The sequence below is a fragment of the Neophocaena asiaeorientalis genome, unplaced genomic scaffold (assembly GCF_003031525.2).
Source record: "Neophocaena asiaeorientalis asiaeorientalis breed wild unplaced genomic scaffold, Neophocaena_asiaeorientalis_V1.1 scaffold670, whole genome shotgun sequence".
NCBI classification, from domain to species: Eukaryota; Metazoa; Chordata; class Mammalia; order Artiodactyla; family Phocoenidae; genus Neophocaena; species Neophocaena asiaeorientalis.
In genome coordinates this window covers 460,539-472,538 of record NW_020175080.1, presented here as the reverse complement: position 1 = coordinate 472,538, position 12,000 = coordinate 460,539, and the positions used below count along the sequence as shown (strand labels likewise).

The following is a 12,000-nucleotide window of genomic DNA, read 5'->3' as shown; positions in this document are numbered from 1 at the left end:
GCAGCCTCGGGAAAGTGGGCCAGTCTTGGTGACCGCAGGGCACTTAGGGGTCTGTGGAGGTAGATGATGAGACCTTAGGTCCGAGGAGGGTGGGGATTCCTGTTTAAAGCCAGGCTGCTCAGGACCATATTCTTGGTGAAAGAATAGACCACAGAAAATACACCCACCAGACTGGGGAGATGAGCAGGAAGTTTACCCCCTCTGGCTTGGGGCTGGGTGTGGTGGGATTTGTAATCTCAGGTGTACTCTTACTTGGGTTTGGGGTTTGAATGATATTACTTGTGTAAGAATCCTCACTCTGATTAATTAGCATAAGAAGGGTCCCAAGGTGGTGATGCTTTTCTTGAGGGACACAGTATACTCAGGCTGCACAGAATTCCCACATATCAAGTGTTTCTGAAGATGGGCTCACAATCCAAAATTAAAGACCCCCCGAGGGAACCATCTACCACACCCGAAGCTTAGTACACATGGCCAGCAGTGGAGTTAGACTGCTATAAAGTTATATAAGAGACTGCTGGATGGAGAATATTAAATAAGTATGTTTCAAACTATTGGAAACATGAAAGAGCGTATTTAAAGCATAAGAATAAAAAGATGTTATGAAAAAAGAAAAGGCAGACTTAAATCAAAACCAAAGAAATTAATTTAAATACTCAGTGGACAAGTTAATCACTGGATTAATAAAATTGAAGAAAAACTTGCGTATTAGAAGATGGATGATATAAATCTACTGAAATGGTACAGCGCTGCATATTTCATTTAGAATATATATTGGGAATTTTGGAAGAACACAGAAACCAGGGCCCAAAAGATAACCTGCAAATTATAGAAGCTAATGCAAGTATTGTCTAGCAACCTATAGCTTTAATGTGCTTTTTTGTGTTTCCAAATATATTTTATGAGACATTGACAAATTGGGTGAGACTAGTCATTGCTGCTATTTTGAGCACTTGCCATGTGTAAAGTCTTGTTTTCATGCATTCCATTCCATGAGGAGGTGTGGGGACTGTCTGCTGTTTCCACCTGTCCAGTTCTTTTCCCACCTTCTCTGGTAGCAGCACTTGCTTCCCCTTTGGGGGACCACCCTTCTCCCAGGGCGTGCTGTTGTGGGGTGGTCCTGGTGGAGGCTTGCCTGTGAATCAAGTTACACCAGACTTCCCTGGCTCTGGGTCCCCGCTGGGCATCTCCCTCCTTGGAATCCTGATCTTGAGGGGAGCGACGCAAGGATGGAGCTGATTCAGTGCAACAGCAGCGGCCCCTGAAAAGACTGTTTATAATTTGTTACCCACATCCCCAGGGCTGTTCTGCTTCCAGCCCTTCCCAAGGCCCATCCATTAGCTTTTCTTTGGATTCTGAGAGCTGCTCTTATACTATTAATGCATTTTTCTTTCTTTCTTTCTTTTTTAAGCCAGTTACTTTCTTGCTTGCAGTCACAGAAACTTAACTGATTTAGTAGGTGTTTAACTTTTCTGTCTTTCAGATGCTAGAAATGAGGTGTAGAAAAATTACATTATTTCCCACAGGTCATAGGGTCAATAAGGAGTAGAGGCTGAATTTGAAACCAGATCTGGTCTGTTCCAGAGACTCCTCTCACCCTGTTTCCATGTAGCCTCCCTCCAAAGGGGCTCTTCTATCTATGGAGGAAAATTTTTCCGGGTCACATCTGCTTTCCTTTCAGAACAATATCTCCATATACTTGCATGTCATTGGGGTGGAACCTTGTCAAAAGTTGGCTGTATGTACAAATAAACTCTATTTTTGGATTCTGCCTTTATTAGTTTTCTATCACTGCACAGTAAATTATCACAGACTTAGGCCTTAAAACAACACTTTTTTTTAACAACTTATTTTTAACACTTAAATCAACAACTTATTTTTCTACAGTTTACATAGATCCCAGCTTTGCTTACAGGGGTCCTCTGCTCAGGGTCTCACGAAGCTGAAATAAAAGTGTCAGCGGGGCTGTGTTCTTATCTGAGTCTTAGGTTCTTCTTCTAAGCTCACTGGTTGTTGTCAGGATTTAAGTCCTTGAGGCTGTAGGACTGAGGTCCTCAGCTTCTACAGGCTGCCTGCCCTTCCCTTTCACGTGGTCCTCTCTTCAGCATGGCAGTTGCTAATTCAAGGTCAACAGAAAAGCTCCTCTGCAGCTACTTACCTCTTACCTCTAGACCCTTTATTAAAAGGCTTGCCTGATTAGGTCAGGCCTCCCTAGGAAATCTCCCCTTTGATGAACTCAAACTGATATGGGACTTTAATAATATCTGCAAAATTCTGCCATCTTTGTCATATAGCGTATCTAATCATGGCAGTGATAGCCTATCCTATTGACTGGTCTCACCCACATTCAAGGGAGGGGGATTATACAGACTTTGTGTACCAGGAAAGGGAATCTTGGCGCCATCTCAGAATTCTGTCCGTTACACTCCTCTAAGCATTTATTCACTTAAGGCTCAGAGAACTGCACAGGATTAGTAACCAGTTTTTCCTCACATTCCTTTCCTCCTCAAGTTCAGTCATTAGTACTTTATTATGAATTTCACCAAACTCCCTGTATGGGAATGAGCTCCAGTACTACTTTTAGCATAAATGAAGAGGTTAGGAAATTTGCTCAGCCTTAAAGTAGGTTGGAATTTTACTGAATCTAGAATATTCTAGGCATGTGATTTAGCACAAGGCCACTGAAAGTGTCATCTATAGCTTACGGCTAGTTTGTGAACTGTTTGTTTGTTATCAGTTCACGGTGAGTTAAATACAGGACCTAAGAGTAAGCATTTAGAAACATTTATAATAATTTAACATTGTTAGAGTATCCAAGCAAGTGATCAGTAGACAAACCGTGTTGACCAGAGTATAGAACAGGTTGGGTGTTGTTGGACTCACGTGGTAAGTTACGTATGGCATAGGTGGTGTGTCAGTCATGTGTTTTAGAACTATGTTGTAAGGTGTGGTTTTGTTTTTAATCAACTTTATTGAGTTATACCTTACATTTCAGAAAAATGCACCCATTTAAGTGACAATTTGATAAGTTTTGACAAATGTATACATCCATGTAATGACCACTAGCACAGTCAAGGTGTAGAACATGGCTGTGTTCCTAAAAAGCTTTCTTGTGCCCCTTCTCAGTCATTCTATGCTTTGTCCCCTTTTCACCCTTTACCTTCAAGCCACTGGTAATCACTGATATGCTTTTTGTCACTATGGATTAAGTTTGTCTTTTCTAGAGCTTCACAAAAATGGACTTACTTATTCACTATGTACTTTTTTTGTCTGGCTTCTTTTATTCACCATAATGATTTTAAGATCCATTCATGTTGTTTTGTGTTATTGATAGTATATTACATTTTATTGCTGATGACTATTCCATTGTATGGACGTACCACAGTTTGTTTATCTATTTATCAGTGTCAAATATTGATTGACACTTGGGTTGTTTCCAATATTGGTCATTATGAATAGAGCTGCTGTAAACATACATGTACAAGCTTTATATATTTTTCATTTTTCTTGTGTAAATATCTAGAAGTGGAATTGATGAGTAATATGGTAAGTGTACGTTTAACTTAATGGAAAACTGACAAAGATTTTTCCAAAATGATTATGCTATTTTACATTAATACCAGCAGTGCATGAGAGTTCCAGTTGCTCCATATCCTTGCCAACACTTGGTATTCCAGTCTTTTAAGTATTAGCCATTCTAATAGGCTTGTCATTGTATCTCATTTGGGATTTGATTTGTTTTTCTCTGATGACAAATTGTGTTGAACATCATTTCATGTGCTTATTGGCCATCCAAATATCTTCTTTGTGAAGTATCTGTCCAAAGCCTTTGCCCATTCTTTTTTATTGGATTGTTTGTCTTTCTTGAGTTATGAGTTCTTCACGTGTTCACTTTCTTTATAGCTTAATATTATTAGCTAAATGTTATTTGTCAGTAAATGTATATTAATGATTCTTAACCTTAATTTAATACTGGCAAAGCAGATGTCACTGGACATTTTTTCTTTTTGTCAAGAAAAGACTCCTTAAAAAAAAAAAAAAGAAAGAAAAGACTCCTTTTCTCAATGCACAGTAGTAGTAAACTAAAAGGTGACAATGGAAGTCACTTCAAAGCAAAAGATTTGATATTAGTTTTAGTTAACTGTATGAACCTTCATACATTCAGTTCAGTTTTGCAACCATAAGTAGCCAAATAAACTGCTAAACACAGTGTGCTATTTTCTGAGGAAGTACTGGCTGATGAAGAGATAAGACCATCAATTCTTAAAAAGCATTTACAAAAAAAAAAAAAAACACAAAAAAAATACAAAAAAAAAAAAACATTTACAGATAAACTAAAGAAATACAGTGAAAAACAAAAAGAATTCTTTGAAAGAAAGTATTCAATTAAAAGAGCTGACAGATGCAAGTGTTCACTGTTTCATATATCAACATGAGTATTCTGTCACCTTCTTATTAAATAACAATTTGATTTACTAGGAATAAAAAGACAATATACATTTATCCAGACAGTGGTGAAGGACTGCATCAAAAATGCTGATGTGGAAATGTTCGGTAAATCTATGGCCAAGAAGATGGCTCAAGTACCACTTTCTAATGATGTATTCAGAAACTGGCTATTGATATAGAAAGCCAAGGCACAGAACAAGTAGTAGAGAATTTTTCATTATAGTTTAAAGAATGCACAGATTTACTAATTGGCAATTCTAGTAAATGTGTAATTTGAATATGACGTTGATATAGGAAGAATTCTTTTTAGCTTCATTGCTGATAAACACAACTAACTCTGAACTACTATATAAAACTATGAAAAATTACACTGTCAACAAGTTTAGTCTGAAATTTGAGTTTTGCGTAAGGGAGTGTGTTCTGACAGCACGGGAGAATATTCTAGAGCAGCCACATGGATTAAGGAGCTTGCATCAGTGTAAACCACTCCACTCCTTCCTCCATTAAAGAAGTTGTGGTTCAGAAAAATGTCATCTGAACTAAACAGTGTGCTTACTGATGATGTAAAAATTGTAAATTATATAAAGGCAAAGGCATTAAAGATTATCCTCCCTTATATGGCATAATATGGATGCTAATTATTACAAACTGTTGTTGCATCCTGAGGTATCGTGGTTGTCTATGGAAAATGAACTGTAAAATAAGCTGTCGTATTTCTTGAAGACAGGAAACCAGCTTGTTCTCAATTCTTTAAAGATATGAGTTAGCCAGACTTGCTTAGTTGTTTGACATCTTAGGTATTAAAACTTCCATGCAACAGAGGAATGCAACATATTTTTAAATGGCAGATAAAATCAAAGGACAAAAACAAAAGTTAGAAGTTTGGAAGAACAGAGTTTGCAGATTACTATGTTACATTCCATGATTTAGCTACAGCTGTCAGTGAAGGGGGTAATGATCTTCACATTGAACCCCTAGAAAACATTATCACTGAATACTTTATGATTTTATAGAGCATTTTGAATTTTATTTTCTATCAAGAAGAAGCCAAGCTTGGGAAATTTATGGATCTCATTTCTACTTATTTCATCGAAAGATAATTTAATTTTAACAGTAACTGCACAGGATAGGTTGGGGAATTGGCAACTACTGAAGGACTGAAGATGCATTTTGAAAATACAGCATCATTTGCTTTCATTTTGGATAAAAGTTAAAAATTAATGTTCTGAGCTTGTCAAAAGCATGCTAAAATCTCTTCCCCCATTTCCATCAACATACCTCTGCAAGACTGGTTTCTATGATGAGTGTTATTAAAACAGAATAGAGAAACAACTTAGCTATACATTATTCCCTGAGAGTAGCCTGGTAGATCTGTCCTAGAATAGATAAGTTAACAAGCAAAAACTAGAGTAGTTTTTCCCACTTAAAGACTTTGAATACAGATAACACATAGCTTTTATTCAGTGTGTGTAGTAGGTTTTAGTGTGGCAAATCAATTCAACTTGCAACTTTTTGTTTGCACTACAACAAAGTTGTGAGAGGGATTGTAACTTTCTATATTAATTGCCTGTATGCTTTCTTTTATATGCTAAATTGTGTAACTCTTCTCTTTTTCTGAGTTACGTTTTTTAGATTATATTAAGAGAGAATTTTGTGTATTGAGTGTAATGATAAAGTATTTGGCATGTATTTGTATGTCCTGTTTTATGTCCTTTACTAGTCGTTCATTTTTGTTGTAATTTACCAAGGCATTGGTCAACAATGGATTGGAAATTGCAACCTGACAAACTACTCCTTCAACCTGGGTAGTTTGAGAAGCACTGAAGTTAATGTTTGGTTTCTCCTTGGGAGCATTTATTTTCGGTGGCATCTCCCCTGGGCTGCCCTCCGCCTCCCACCTCTGCAGAGGTGGCTTGGAGGGCCTGTTACAAGCAGTTTCCACCACAGGGCTGTGGGGACCCTTGGTGAAGACCTTAAGTAGCTCCACAAAGAAAATTTGACAGTAGAAGGCGTTATCCGGAAATATTATTTATCTTAGGTTTATCAAGCAGACCAGCATGGCAGGTGTTGTCAGCAACTGCTGTCGCCTCAGCTCTGAGGACACGCCAGCCTCCCAGCCCTCTGTCTGCATTTCCTCACTGCTGCCATCAGCCAGGGAATGTGTTTCCAGGTCACCAGTGATTTGGTCCTTGCATTTGCAAGGACCTTTTATCTTTGGTCCTCCCCTTCTCCCAAGCACTGGAGGCTATCTGCCATTTGTGATTTTTAAATTGTCCTCTCTCACTGGCTCCACTGACAACAGGCTGCCCTGCTTTCTCCCTCTTTCTGGCAGCATCTCTGAGTCCTTTTCTAGCTCCTGGTATGACACCCCCCTTTGGCCCTTTCCTCTGGTCTCACTCTGTCCACTCTCCTCCAGCTGTGGCTTCAGTAGCCTTTCTGCACAAACCCCAGCTCCTCCCCTCTGACCTGCACCTCTGTCAGTTCATGGGATGTCACGCAGCCCCTCAGACTCAGCGTATTCACCATTCACCCCCAACCCTGAGGCCCGGCCAGCTCCCTCCCGCTGCCCACTCACCTGGGCTTAGAGACCTTGCCTGGCATCCACTGCCTGAAACCTTCCAGCCTCACTCTCTGAACTCCGTCCTGTCCCTGCCTTGGCTCAGGCCCTCACTCTCATCCACTCCGCATTCTTGCCTCCAGGCTCTCTCCTCCAGCTTCTCCCCGACTCGGGGATCTGAGTTTTCTCTTAAAAACCCAGTTCTGATCCTGATCTGACCTCTCTGTGGGCTCGGGGTGAGGCCCGGAGCCTTTGCAGCCTGGCCTGAGTGTGTCTGGGCTCACCTTGGACGACTCTGTTCACCTTGAACTCCAAGTCATGCTGAACACAGTCAGTGCTGATGCAGGCTGTTCAGGCTGTGTTGTTATCTGCAACACAACAGGCTGTGTTCAGGCTGTGTTGTTATCTGCAACACAACAAAGTTAATCTACTAGCATCTCACAGAAACTGTGGGCAAGAGAGAATGTGAAAGTTTCTAGCCAGCAGAGGATGCAAAGTGTAAAGCAACAGTACAGCACCTTACTGATGGAAGTTGTGTAAAAGGCCCTTGATGGTTTTTTATCAAGGGTGCTCATTCATTGTATTTAATGTATAAGTTTTCTAAAGACTTTTATTGATCCATCTCCAACCTTGGACTCTCTGGCTTCTTTCTCAAAAGATCTTAAGTGGTTCAGCCATGGATTTCCTCTCCCTGGGGCTGCAGAAGGGCAGCTGCATCACCCGCTCACCTGGTTCTCTCTCCTGCTGGACCTTGTGGGTGCCTAGTCAGATCTTTGGATCTGCCCAGGATTTAGCAGAGAAGTCAGTGAATGTTTGAGGAATGAGTAAATGAATCCTCCTGCGCTCTAGGACTGAATCAGTGCTTCTCAGACCTTAACATGCATGTGACTATTCTGGGGCTCTTTAGTAAAGTCGCAGGATATAAAATTAATACAAAGAAATCTCTTGCATTCCTATACACTAACAACGAAAGATCAGAAAGAGAAATTAAGGAAACAATTCCATTTACTATTGCAACAAAAAGAATAAAATACCTAGGAATAAATCTACCTAAGGAGGCAGAAGACCCATAGGCAGAAAACTATCAGATACTGTTGAAAGAAATCAAAGATGACACAAACAGAAGGAGAGATATAGCATGTTCTTGGATTGGAAGAATCAGTATTGTGAAAATGACTACACTACCCAAAGCAATCTACAGATTCAGTGCAATCCCTATCAAATTACCAATGGCAGTTTTCACAGAACTAGAACAAAAAATTTTACAATGTGTATGGAAACACAAAAGACCTCGAATAGCAAAAGCAATTTGAGAAACAAAAATGGAGCTGGAGGAATCAGGCTCCCTGACTTCAGACTCTACTACAAAGCTGCAGTAATCAAGACAGTATGCTACTGGCACAAAAACAGAAATACAGATCAATGGAACAGGATAGAGAGCCCAGAGATAAACCCATGCACCCATGGTCACCTAATCTATGACAAAGGAGGCCAGATTATACAATGGAGCAAAGATACCCTCTTCAATAAGTGGTGCTGCGAAAACTGCACCACTTATTGAAAACTGTCCTGATTTCATTCTTTTACAGCTACATGTAAAAGAATGAAATTAGAACACTCCCTAACACCATACTCAAAAATAAACTCAGAATGGATTAAAGCCCTAAATGTAAGGCCAGACACTTATAAAACTCTTAGAGGAAAACACGGGCAGAACACTCTTTGACATAAACTGCAGCAAGATCTTTTTTGACCCACTTCCTAAAGTAATGAGTAAGGGAACCCTCATGCATTGTTGGTGGGAATGTAAATTGATACAGCCACTGTGGAGGATGGTAAGGAGATTCCTTAAAAAACTAAAAATAGGGCTTCCCTGGTGGCGCAGTGGTTGAGAGTCCGCCTGCCGATGCAGGGGGACACGGGTTCGTGCCCCGGTCTGGGAGGGTCCCACATGCCACGGAGTGGCTGGGCCCGTGAGCCATGGCTGTTGAGCCTGCACATCCGGAGCCTGTGCTCCGCAACAGGAGCGTAATGCCCATTGACAGACGAATGGATAAAGAAGATGTGGTACATATATACAATGGAATATTACTTAGCCATAAAAAGGAACAAAATTGGGTCATTTGTAGAGACATGGATGGATCTAGAGACTGTCATACAGAGTGAAGTAAGTCAGAAAGAGAAAACAAATATTGTATATTAACGCATATATGTGGAATCTGAAAAAATTGGTATAGATGATCTTACTTATAAAGCACAAATAGAGACACAGATGTAGAGAACAAGCATATGGATACCAAGGGGGGCGGTGGGATGAATTGGGAGATTGGGATTGACATATATACACTATTGATACTATGTATAAAGTAGATAACTACTGAGAACCTACTGTATAGCACAGGGAACTCTACTCAGTGCTCTGTGGTGACCTAAATGAGAAGGAAATCCAAAAAAAGAGGGGATATATGTATGTGTATAGCTGATTCACTTTGCCATACAGTATAAACTAACACAATATTGTAAAGCAACTGTAAGCCAATAAAATAATAAATAAATAAAAGGTAGAGAAAAAGTGCAGATGATGTTTCAGTAGGTCTGGGTAGGACCAAGTATCTGTGTTTCTAACAAGCTCCTGGGTGGGACTTCCCTGGTGGCTCAGTGGTTAAGAATCCGCCTGCCAATGCAGGGGACATGGGTTCGATCCCTGGTCCGGGAAGATCCCACATGCCGCAGAGCAACTAAGCCCGCGTGCCACAACTACTGAGCCCGCATGCCACAACTACTGAAACCTGTGCGCCTAGAGCCCGTGCTCCACAACAAGAGAAGCCACTGCAGTGAGAAGCCCCTGCTCGCCACAAGTAGAGAAGGCCCGTGAACATCAACGAAGACCCAACACAGCCATGAATAAATAAATAAATTTATAAAACAAAACAAAAACACAAGCTCCCGGGTGTTGCTGATGCTGCTCGTCCAGACTCTGTGCTTTCAATAGCTAAGGATTGAACCCCTTACCTTTAAAAAAATGTAGGGGCCATTCAGGTTCAGCTAGCCACTTGCTGTGAGGACTGGCCAGCTGTCATTTTCTGTAGTAAGAGCAGGCTCCAGGGTATTTCAAGAAGCCTTTCCACATCCGCCTGGGAGAAAGCCTTTTCTTCCTGATGCAGGATGTGGTTACTCGCCTGATCTCCAGCCTCCCTTCCTTATTTGAGGAGCCCCTTGAAAGCACCGCACGTGGGATGGAAGGGGAGTGAAGCGCTCTCCCAGGTGGGCGCTCTGACCAGCTGCCTCTGAGTCGGCATCTGGAAAATGACGGCTCCACTGGAGGACCTCCCCAGCCCTCCTGGTGCTTCTATTCTGCCCCAAGACCTTGAGGGCCACCAGTACTGCCAGCCCCCAGAGTGTAGAGATTATCTTGACAGGATTGGTTGAGGCTGAGTTCCAAAATTTTTGTTAATGAACCTAAGCACCTTTATGGTTGAAAAAAATCCGATCCATAATAAACTCTATTAATATCTTCCCGCATATCAACATAGTTCACATACTTGTCATTTTTAAATGGCTCAGTAGTTACATTCCCTCCGGTTGCCTGGGTAAGGCCGTGTGTAGCCATTCCATTGAGGCTGGCAGTTGGCTCATCTCCAGGTTTTTTCCTCGAATTCTAAACAGTGGAGTTGTGACTGTCTGCTGAGTTTATTCCCCTCTCCCCTGCCCCCAGCCTCCCCAACCTCCATTGTTGCCTTGGGTAAGCTTTTAAAATTCATACCTCATGTGGTCAGGTTATCTAGTTACATGATCTTATAGCCCTGCTATACTTTTGCTTTTTTACTGTGTTTTTCCTAATTGTAATTACATAATTATTTGCATGGCTGTGTGTTTAAAGTCAGTCTCCTCCACTAGATTCTCAATTCCAGAGGCTGGCCCCTCCTCCATCTCTGTCATCCCAGTGTTCTCACCAGCTAGAACACGGCTGGCATGCAGGGGTCCGTGAAGTAAGTTACATGAATAACCACGTGCTGCGTGGCTGGACTGCATGCACAACAGGCGTGCCTTACACAGGTGCCACCTGCCTGCCAGCATGCGTCGGGTGCCTGTATGGGCCAAGCCTTGTGTCAGATGCTGGGGATGTACCGAAGGGTGTGCGTGGACCCTGCCTTCAGGTAGCTCAAATCCCGCTGGGAGAGGGAGAAGGAAAATGGCCAATTATACTTCAGTGTTTGAAGTGCCAGCAAGTGTGGAAGCACAGGGTTCTTTGGAGACATAGAGGAAGAGGACCAGACTGAGGCTGGGGTCTAGAGAAAGTCCACCTGGAGACAGGGAGGCCTGAATTGGGATCCAGAAGGCTTCAACACGTGTCTGACAGCTATGCTGCAGGCTGGATGTCTGATAGCTGATGTAGTGGGTGGAGCCCTGGCTGGCAGTATCCTTCTAGGCTTTGTGTTTGGTGGTGGCTCTTTTATTTTGATTTCTAAGGTCGCTGTAGAGACGTTACATTGGAGAACCATACATTACAGGGGAAGGATCACTCTAACAGCTGGGCTGTGCCGTTGGCTTTACGTGCCTTAGTTATAGACAGCACAGTCAAGCGGCCTCTCTCCAACACGTTTTAGATGCAGTGCCTGCCTGTGGAACAAAATGTACCTACTCATAGAGCTGTGGACTCACTGAATTTGTGTGGTAGCTCTAGAAGGGACCTTGATTAACTAACAGTGACACATTGCATGTTGGGAAATAAAGTGTCCCCTCCCCCCCCATCAGAAAGGCCAAGTCAGGTTCCGCTAAGTGAGGATTTTTCACTTCAGTTCGTGAAAGTCAGTGAGTAAAGCTGAGGAATAGAATAATAAATTACTGATTACAGAGTGTTTCCTCTGTGAGTCATGGTGTGTTAATGTCATTATTTAGAAATGTCGTTGCCAGCAACTGGAATACTCAGAAACTTCCAGACACTGGACGTCTCGTGTGTTCTTGAAACGTCCCCTCCCTGATCCCATTCCCTC

At 41.8% G+C, this 12,000-nt stretch overlaps 1 protein-coding gene and 1 long non-coding RNA gene across 5 annotated transcripts in view; one reads left to right on the top strand and one right to left on the bottom strand.

Annotated features, from left to right (window-relative positions):
* LOC112412460 (uncharacterized) overlaps nucleotides 1-10,381 on the bottom strand; it is a 29,902-nt gene extending 19,521 nt beyond the window's left edge. Inside the window, exons 1-3 of one of the 4 annotated variants that reach the window (XR_003005811.1) lie at nucleotides 10,019-10,381; nucleotides 7,291-7,412; nucleotides 864-1,270 (exon numbers count right to left, since the gene is read on the bottom strand). This is a non-coding gene — a long non-coding RNA (uncharacterized LOC112412460). Of the gene's footprint in view, nucleotides 1-863; nucleotides 1,271-7,290; nucleotides 7,413-10,018 lie in introns of those variants that run through there. The other 3 variants (XR_003005813.1, XR_003005810.1, XR_003005812.1) reach the window with 3 other exon arrangements.
* The window catches only part of FHOD3 (formin homology 2 domain containing 3), a 429,142-nt gene that overhangs the window by 75,745 nt on the left and 341,397 nt on the right, over nucleotides 1-12,000 (top strand).